This window comes from Myotis brandtii, unplaced genomic scaffold (assembly GCF_000412655.1).
Source record: "Myotis brandtii unplaced genomic scaffold, ASM41265v1 scaffold124, whole genome shotgun sequence".
In the NCBI taxonomy this organism is placed as follows: Eukaryota; Metazoa; Chordata; class Mammalia; order Chiroptera; family Vespertilionidae; genus Myotis; species Myotis brandtii.
In genome coordinates this window covers 98,729-108,065 of record NW_005354334.1, presented here as the reverse complement: position 1 = coordinate 108,065, position 9,337 = coordinate 98,729, and the positions used below count along the sequence as shown (strand labels likewise).

At 39.6% G+C, this 9,337-nt stretch overlaps 1 pseudogene; it reads left to right on the top strand.

Moving 5' to 3' along the window:
* Positions 1-3,310: 3,310 nt before the first annotated feature.
* On the top strand, positions 3,311-8,241 carry LOC102249776 (annotated as a pseudogene).
* The last annotated feature ends 1,096 nt before the right edge of the window (positions 8,242-9,337 follow it).

Here is a 9,337-nt window from a genome sequence, read left to right as displayed (position 1 = left end):
GCAGCAAGCAAGCCTTGTGCTCGCTTCAGTGCCTGGCTGCCGGCCGCCATCTTGGCTGACAGTTAATTTGCATATACTCACTGATTAGCCAATGAAAAGGGTAGCGGTCGTACGCTAATTACCATGTTTCTCTTTTATTAGTGTAGATATCTGGCCTTGTGATACTTCCAACTTTGTTCTTCTTTCTCAAGCTTGCTGCAGCTCTTTGGGATCATTTTTGGTTCCATATAAATTTTTGGAGTATTTGTTCTAGATCTGTGAGATATGGACATTTTAATGACGTTAGTTCTTCCAATCCAGGGCAATGGTTTATGTTTTCCCTTCTTTGTATCTTCCTCTATTTTTTTTCCAATGTTCTATAATTTTCCAAGTACAGGTCTTTTTTAAAAATATTTATTATTGATTTTTTACAGAGAGGAAGGGAGAGGGATAGAGAGTTAGAAACATCTATGAGAGAAAAACATTGATCAGCTGCCTCCTGCACACCCCGTACTGGGGATGTGCCCACAACCAAGGTACATACCCTTGACTGGAATCAAACCTGGGACCCTTCAGTCTGCAGGCCAACACTCTATCCACTGAGTCAAACCAGTTAGGGTCCAATTACAGGTCTTTTATCTCCTTGGTTAAGTTTATTCTAGGTATCTCATTTTCTGTTGCAATGGTAAATGGGATTTTTTGTAAAATTTCTCTTTCTGAGAATTCATTATTGGTGTATAAAAATGCCATAGATTCCTGGGTGTTAATTTTGTATCCTGCTGCTTTACAGAATTCATTTATTAAATCTAGCATGTTTCTTGGTTGTCTTTAGGTTTTTCTATGTACAATATCATGTCATCTGTGAATAATGACTCTTTTACTTCTTCCTTTTCAATTTTCATGCCTTTCATTTTTTTCTTCTTGTCTGATCATTGTGGCTAGGACTTCCAGTACTATGTTGAATAAGAATGGTGAAAACAGACATCCCTGTCTTGTTTCTGTTCTTAAGGGAAATGTTTTTGTTTTTGCCCATTTAGTATGATGTTGGCTGTATGTTTGTCATATATGGCCTTTATTATGTTGCAGTATAATCCCTCTACTCACACTCTACTGAGAGTTTTATCAGAAATGTGTGCCAGATTTTGTTGAATGCTTTTTCTGTCTGTTTATTTGATCATGTGATTTTTATCTTTCATTTTGTTTATGTGACATATCACATTTATTGATTTGTGAGTATTGTACCAGCCTAACATCCCCAGAATAAATCCCATTTGGTCATGGTGTATGATCTTTTTAATGCTGAATCTGATTTGCTAATATTTTGTTGTAGATTTTAGCATCTATGATTATCAGGGATATTGATTGATAACTTTATTTAATTTGAGTAACTGACCTCAAATTACATTGCTTAAACAATTTTATTATTTTAAATAAAATTTAGTTATGTAATCTGTACTGTGTTAATATGTTCAATAGGGAGGTCAGGGAAGACCTCACAAGAAATTAGTATTCAGTCAGAGACCTGTTGTAAGTGAGGAAGCAAGCGATGGGGTTATTACAAAGGCCCTGAAGTGAAAGTAACCTTGGAGTGTTAGAGGCATGGCCAGGAGGCCAGTGTGAGCAAAGGTGATGCAATATGCGGTCATGGCAGAGGTATGAAGGGTGTAAGCCAAGCAAGGTCTTCAGCTTGTTCTCTGAATGAGAGGCTGAGCCTTTAGGGTATTTTGAATGAAGAGTTGATGTACTTTCTGTATATTCTTTTTTAAACTAAACCCAAAAAACAAAACACAACACAAAAAGACAAGAAAACATTTAGGTAATGCAGAGCAACCACTGCCCCAATGCTACTTGCAATTATTTCCTCCTTCGTCCTCGTATCTGGCATTTTGCTTAGCACTATGTTTGCAATAGCTATCCATGCTTTTTGAATGTAATAATTATCTTTTATGTCTAATTGTTCCAAAAAGATACAGAGTAAAAAGTACCCCAGCTCATAGTATATCCTTTCTACTGTTGATGGAGATTTGGGTTGTTACCCATTTGGGCTACTAAGACTAGTTATGTTATGGATATTATTGTATATGTCCTTTGGTGAATATATCCACAACCCTGGGAGTAAGACAGCTAGATAGTAGTAGACTGTTTCAGGTTTAGCAGATACCACCAAACAAGTTTTCCGGAGTGATTATACCAGCTTATACCCCAACCCACTGGTATTGTCATTGTATTAGTATGCTAGGGCAACCATAAATAAATACTAGAGACTGGAATGCTTACACAACAGAAAATTATTTTGTCACAGGTGTGTAGTCTGGAAGTCTGAAATTGAGGTGTCCACAGGGTTGTTTTTTTTCTTTTTGGTTTGTACATGGCCATATTCTCCCTGGGCCTCACATGGTAGTTAGAAACATCTATGAGAGAGAAACATTGACCAGCTGTTTCCTGGACACATGGTCTCCTATCTGTGTCCAAATATCTATTTTTTATAAAGACATCAGACATATTGGATTAGAGCTCACCCTAATCACCTCATTTTAACTTAATTACCGCTCTTAAGACCCCCATCTCCAAATAGTCATATTTTGACATACTTAGGGTTAAGACTTCCACATAAGATTTTTGGAGGACATTATTAAGCCCATAATAGTACTCTTTTACATTTTAGCTATCTGTGTGGACATGTTTCTACTATGGTTCTAATTTATATTTTTCTGATGACCAATGAGGTAAAGTATATTTAAAATATTTGTCAGTCCGGCCATGGCCAGTGTGACTCAGTTGGTTAGATGTCGTCCCAGGCACCAAAAAGTTGCCAGTTTGATCCCTGGTCAGGGAACATGCCTGGGTTAATGGTTCAATCCATAGTAGAGGCTTGCAGGAGGCAGCAGAGCAATGTATCACTCTCACATCGATATTTCTCTCTCTTCCTCTACCTTCTTCTCTCTCTAAAATTCAATTAAAACAATTCAAAACAAACAATTATTTGTCAGTCCTTTAGGTAACCTGTTTTGTGAATGGAGGGTTAATTGCTTTGCCAGTTTTTCTATTGTCTTTTTCATTGATTTTAGGAGTTTTAAAATAAATGTTTTCTAGACGTGAATCCTTTGTGAGATCTGATTTGAAAGTATTTTCATCAGTTTGTGGCTTACCTTTCATTCTATAAGTAGAATCTTTCAACAAATGGAAGTTTTCAATTTTAATGTAGCCCAATACCAGTTATTAAAAAGACCATTCTTTCGCCTATTTATGCTATCGAGAGAGGGACCCATCTGACATTGTTCTGGGCTCCCACATAACTTAAAGGGAGACCTTGATGCTCTGTAAATGAGTGATGCTCTGTAAATTCCTTACTGCGGGAACCCACTTGGGCGGCAGCACCCTGGAGATCCGAATGGAACGGTACCTCTGCAAAAGGAAAAGCCATGGCGTCTACCTCATAAATCCGACGAAAACCTGGCAGAAGCTTCTCGCTGTCCGCTAATGCCATTGTTGCCAACTGAAAACCCAGGTGATGTCAGTGTCCTATCTATCCTCCAGGGATATCCGCCAACGAGCTGCGCTGAAATTTGCTGCTGCCCCTGGAGCCACTCCTGTTGCTGACCGCCTCCCTCCTGAAAGCTTCACTAATCAGATCCCAAAAGACTTCTGGGTCCCGAGACCTCTGCTGGTTACTGATCCCAGTTCTGACCAGCCAGCCTCTCACAGAGGAGTCTTCTGTTAACCTGGCTACCATTGCCTGGTATAACACAGACCTGCCTCTGCACTATGTACACATTACCATCCCTGGCAACGACGAGGGCGCTTACGCAGTGGGTCCGATACAGTGGATACTGGCCCAGGAAATTCTGCGCATGCATGGTACCATTCCCTGGAACACCCATGGAGGTCGTGCCTGATCTCTGCTTCTACAGAGATCCTGAAGAGATTGAAAAGAAAGAGCAGACCGCTGCCGAAAAGGCTGTGGCCAGGGAGGAATTTCAGGGTGAAAGGAGTTCCAGCTCCTGAGTTCACTGTGCTCAGCCTGAGGTCGCAGACTGGTCTGAAGGCGCAGGTGCCCTCTGTGGCTGCCCAGAAGGTTCCTGCTGAAGACTGGAGTGCTCAGCAAGCCCCTGAAAACCGGTCTGCAGCCCCCACTGCTCAGGCCACTGAGTGGGTAGAAACTACCAATGAGTGGTCTTCAGCTGTTCTTCAGCAACCTCATAAACAAAATGTAAATAAGGTTGATGGAAAATAAACAGTTTCTAAAATAAAAAAGGCAATTATTTCCTCACTGCATAAAGTAATTATTTTGACACATTCAGTCACTGTATACAGCGTAGGACAAAAGTAGGCTTATAGTAGTGAGTACACAAAATACAGAATCTATTTTTGCATTATTATTTATTAATTATTGTATTATTTTCCACAAGAACAACTGTAAACCTACTTTTGCCCCACCCTGTATGTGTGGCTCTCTTGCTGCAATCTTTTCTGTTCCATTGGTCAGTTTTTCTATAAGCCAATGTCATTGAGTCTTAATTTTTGTAACTTTAAAAAATTCTTTGAATAAATTTAATTTTGCCTCAGTCATTTTATTTAGAAATGTAAAGACACATTTACCACATTCACAAACCATTTATGTTAGTAGCTCAACAATGTTGCATAAAACTAGCAACATGTTTTGCATCTGACTGATGAATTTTGAAATATTATTTATGTTATCTAGAACTTTATACTTTTGAGGTTATTTATCAGTATGCACCTTGAGTTTCTCATTATAATATTTCCACAAGGTAATTGAGTATTATTTGTTTCATTTTATACCCAAGGAAACCAAAGTTAATTGCTTCACCTAGTGTGAGATAAATCATTATTCAAAATTATAATTCACAGTCCCTGTCTTCTCATTCTGTTGTTTAACCAGTGAGGCAGGATGCTGTTTTATGCTATTAGTCTTCCTTAAGAAAATAGAAAGCTGTGTTCCTGGGATCAAATATTGCTTACAGATTCCCATTAAGTCTTAATTTATAGTTAACAAAACTCTGCATTTCCTTACTAACTGACATGTGCTTAGATGAGTCATCCCTCATGATAAAACTTATTCAGTTATATATCAGTAATGTAACATAATTGAGTCCAATAACAACATTGTCACAGGACCTGAATGCAGATTTCAGAGTCTGTCTTTGCTGTCTCTTTTCAATTACCAAATCACACTATCACCATTATTGTCCACATTGACATCTGTTCCTTCTAGAGTACTTATCTTACTCCAGGATTTAGTTCAATAGCTCCATTCACATTTTTATTCATATCCCAGAAGTAGTCAGATTTCCTGTTTCAATCCCTCTGGATATGAACTATGTAGCCCTTCAACTCAGCTGTATCTTAGCATCTGCCTTATTCCTCATCATGCCCACCACACTGCTATTGGAAATTATATGAAAAGTTGGGGATTCCAATAGGCTCCATTGATGGAGGGGGTTTTCTCTAACAGCTCCTCTAGATACTCGTGGTCATTTGAAAGATTTTGAGGCAGGTTAGTGAGAAATTAGGAAGATTCCTTGGCAAGTGGAATGAAGAAACTGAGACAAATGGTTGAACAAATGGCCAAAAAGGCTGAGCAATTAACAGACAGCTGATAAATCACAAGACTGGATTCTGCCTAAACATAGATACCTAAGTGCAGGTGGTCTAAATATGTACTCCCTCACCAAAAATATCTAACAGTAGGTGGTTTAAATCACTTTAGGGAGATAAATAACAAAAAGCCAATTAGAGCCAGACTAATCCAAGATAAAGATAAAATCAGAAAATGACCCTAGGCCCCATTATATGCTCATTTTAATACATCAGCATGCTAAAAAACACACCTGGAAATGTAGTGAATATTCTATTGAGATCCTCCCCTGGGACCTCCCTAAAATTCCCACCTATAGAAAATAAATAAAATCATTTTTTGGGTATACTCACAACCCCCTTTCCTCAGTGCAGGTAGCCACCGCTTGCTAATACTGTCAGTGCACCAAGGAACGCAGAAGGCTGATGGACCTTGGGCATTAGCAGGGCTGACGCTAAGCACTGAGTGTTGAGATAGTGGTGGCTCAAGGCAATTCCTTAACCTGATAATACTTTTATTGTTTACCAAACTTTACCTTTGATATGCCTGTATGCATTGCTAAAGGGCAAATGTGTATTCAAGTAAATAAAAATCGACCGGGCCAGAGGTCAGTGTCACGAAAGCGACACCTCATGGCCCCCAATGCCTTCTAAATTCGTATTTCTTGTATAGCCTTTTCATTTGTGTGTCAGCCCCTCCTTCAAATCCTGAACCCCACCATGAATGTCACAGCACCTCAGGCATCTAATTTGCTTGCAGGAGAGCAATGGGCAGCAGCAGCTCATCCTGGGCTGACCCCTTGATCCTTCTCCAGAAACACGTCCTTTGCCTCACTGTCCCAAGCTTTAATAAACTTACACTTCTCCTTGAAATATTTTCTGCATGAATCATGAGCCTGGAGGTCACATGTCATGTGAAATGTCCTGGACCGTGCCAGGGAAGGGCCAGCCCCTGGCATGGAAGCAGTCCCGTGACAATTTGACCACATTTCCCTAACTAACCTACAGTTGCTTTAAAGGCCTCAAGTGACATTCCTTTGATGCTCATACTATTGAACTCAATCATTGGAGGTCCTCTAGAGCAGAAGCTGATAAGCAACATTAGATTCTAACCTCCATTTCCTAGCATTAGAAATTTAAGTGGAGTCACGGGATAATAATGACTTACACCTCTACATTGGTTTGTCTCAAGCTTTAAGAACAATTTTTATAAGTTGTTCTATTTTTTTCTTCCATGAATGCTACACTGTCTTTACTCTTTCTTCTTAGTTCTCCTCTAATATTATCTTTGAACTCAGAGGCTAGGAGAGGAGTATTGGTTTTGCTAAAATAACAACCCTCAGAAAGCCAGGGCAAGGATGTGTCTGGGTCTCTCTAAACTTAAAACATAATGTATTCGGAAACATTTTTCTCTTAATAACAATTCTCACATTTAATAACAAGTACAATTCTGTTACACATTTTGATTTCCAGGGCTGCATCAGAACGGAGGAGATTAATAGGCTGGAGATTAACTGTTCAAATTTAACAAGGCCACTTCTCTGTGCATAAGTTTTCAATTTGTTATTGAATTTAGCTTTATCATCAGAAGGTCTACAGACTGTTTTTACTCTCAGCGATTCTGACACCAAATGTGCGGATTTTTTTCTCATGCCAACAATTGATTCTCCAACTCTGGTCACCAAGTGGGTGTCCTACAATTTAATTCAATTCTGACAGTAACTGCCTGGTGCTAGCACAGACCCAAGGGTTAAGGGCTCAGCTGCACAAAACTGCTTCCCTACTTCAGCTGCCAGTTGCAAGTCCCAGGTGGTCATCTGTACCTCTTATCAACCAGCTGTAAAATGAGGGTTCCCTAGCCTCTTCCTCAAGTTCACTAATTTGCTCTCATTGTTTATAGAATGCAGGAAAACACTTATGTTTACTGGCTTATTATAAAGGATACAGATGAACAACCAGATGAAGAGCTACATAGTTCAAGATCCAGAAGAGTCCCAAGTGCAGGAGTTCTCGATGCGGGGAGTTTGAGGTGCACCACCCTTCCAGCACATGGATGTGTTCACCAACCTGGAAGCTCTCCAAACCTCATAGGAAAAGGTTTTAATGAGGTTTCATTATTTAGGCATGGTTGGTTAAATCATTGGCCACTGAGGACTAATTCAGTCACCAGCCCCTTGCCTCTCCCAAAGGAAGTAAGAGGCTGGCTCAAAAGTTCCAACCCTCTCATCCTGTTTTAGCTTTTCTGGAGACCAGTTTCTATCAGAAGCTATCAAGGAGCCCCCAGGCACAAGCCTTCACATTAGCATACAAAAACCTCAGTCATCACTCCCTCTTTGGGGATTCAGAGGGTTTTAGAAGCTTTTATGTCAAGGAACCTGGACTAAGACCAAATATAATAAAGGATGTTCCTATCACCTCCATCACTCAAGAAATTACAAGAGGTTAAGTAGCTCTGTGATCAGAGTCTCTGTTTGTTACAGAGCTTTGTTGGCGTGTGCTCCCATGTGCCCCCCTCACCCCCCTCTACCACGGTGTGCATTAGTCGAGATTCTTCAGACTAATGCATCTCTCCTTTATATACTGGCACAGAGAACTGTGGAGACTGAAGTCCCGAGATCTGCCATCGATGAGCTGGAGACTCAGGAAGCTGATGGTGCAGGTTGAAGGCCGGCATAGTGGCATTCAGAATCGTGGAACTGCTTCTGAAACATGTGCTTAGTAAAGTCTGCCTGTGGGAATATAAATTTATATTTTCTTTTTTGGTATCTTGATAATTTTGAGCATTTTAATTTTTATGATGATCTTTTATTCAGAAACTGATCCCTCAAGTCAAAAATAGCTATTCTAAAAAGGTGCAGTATTCCAAAGGTTGCACTTTGAGTCATTAGTTCTTGCTGAAATACCAGGTGGGTGATTTGGATAACTGCTTAGCTCAGATTATCTCTTTATAATATGAGGTGATGCCATGAGATGATATTCAAGGTCCCTTCCGGTTTAAAGATTTTTTACTTTTATAAAAATAGTACTATTATTTTTATCACAAGGAGTAAAGGTTAGAAAAGAGCAATGCTATTAAAAAATATGGAGACAGTAAAAATGTTCTCTTACCCCAATTAATAGGATTAGTTATAGTAAGCAAAAAAAAAAAAAACCCTTATAGCTAATATCTTAGTTAATGTTCTGATTTACACCTCTTGTTTTAACCATTTGCAAACTGATAATTCTTGATTTCCCCAATTTCTATTGCAAGCTCTCCAATGCCCTCAAAAGTCTGCCAATTCTAATTAACTGTAGGTGTTCCCTGGGCATGTTTCAGATATGGGCAGAAGTTATCATTCAATTTTATCTTCAGTGCTCTGGAAACCTTTGGTAACAGCTAGTCCTCCCTTAAGTGCCCGTATGTGAGGCCATTCTAGTGGGTGCTGTCCCTCCCACTGAGCTATTGACTATTAGCCATTACTGGCATCTCCTTCCTTTAGATATCACCATTGCTACCTTCAATTTGTGCTTTTTAAAGACCTTACTGAGGTAAAGTCAGTTTGTGAACCTTATAGAAGCTTGCAGTTATCCACTCTTTCTGCTTAAGCGTTGTCTTTATCCTCACGGGTAGAAAAAGCCTGAGTGCTGCCTGGCTGGCATGGCTCAGTGGTTGAGCATTGACCTATGAACTAGGACAGTGGTCGGCAAACTCATTAGTCAACAGAGCCAAATATCAACAGTACAACGATTGAAATTTCTTTTGAGAGCCAAATTTTTTAAA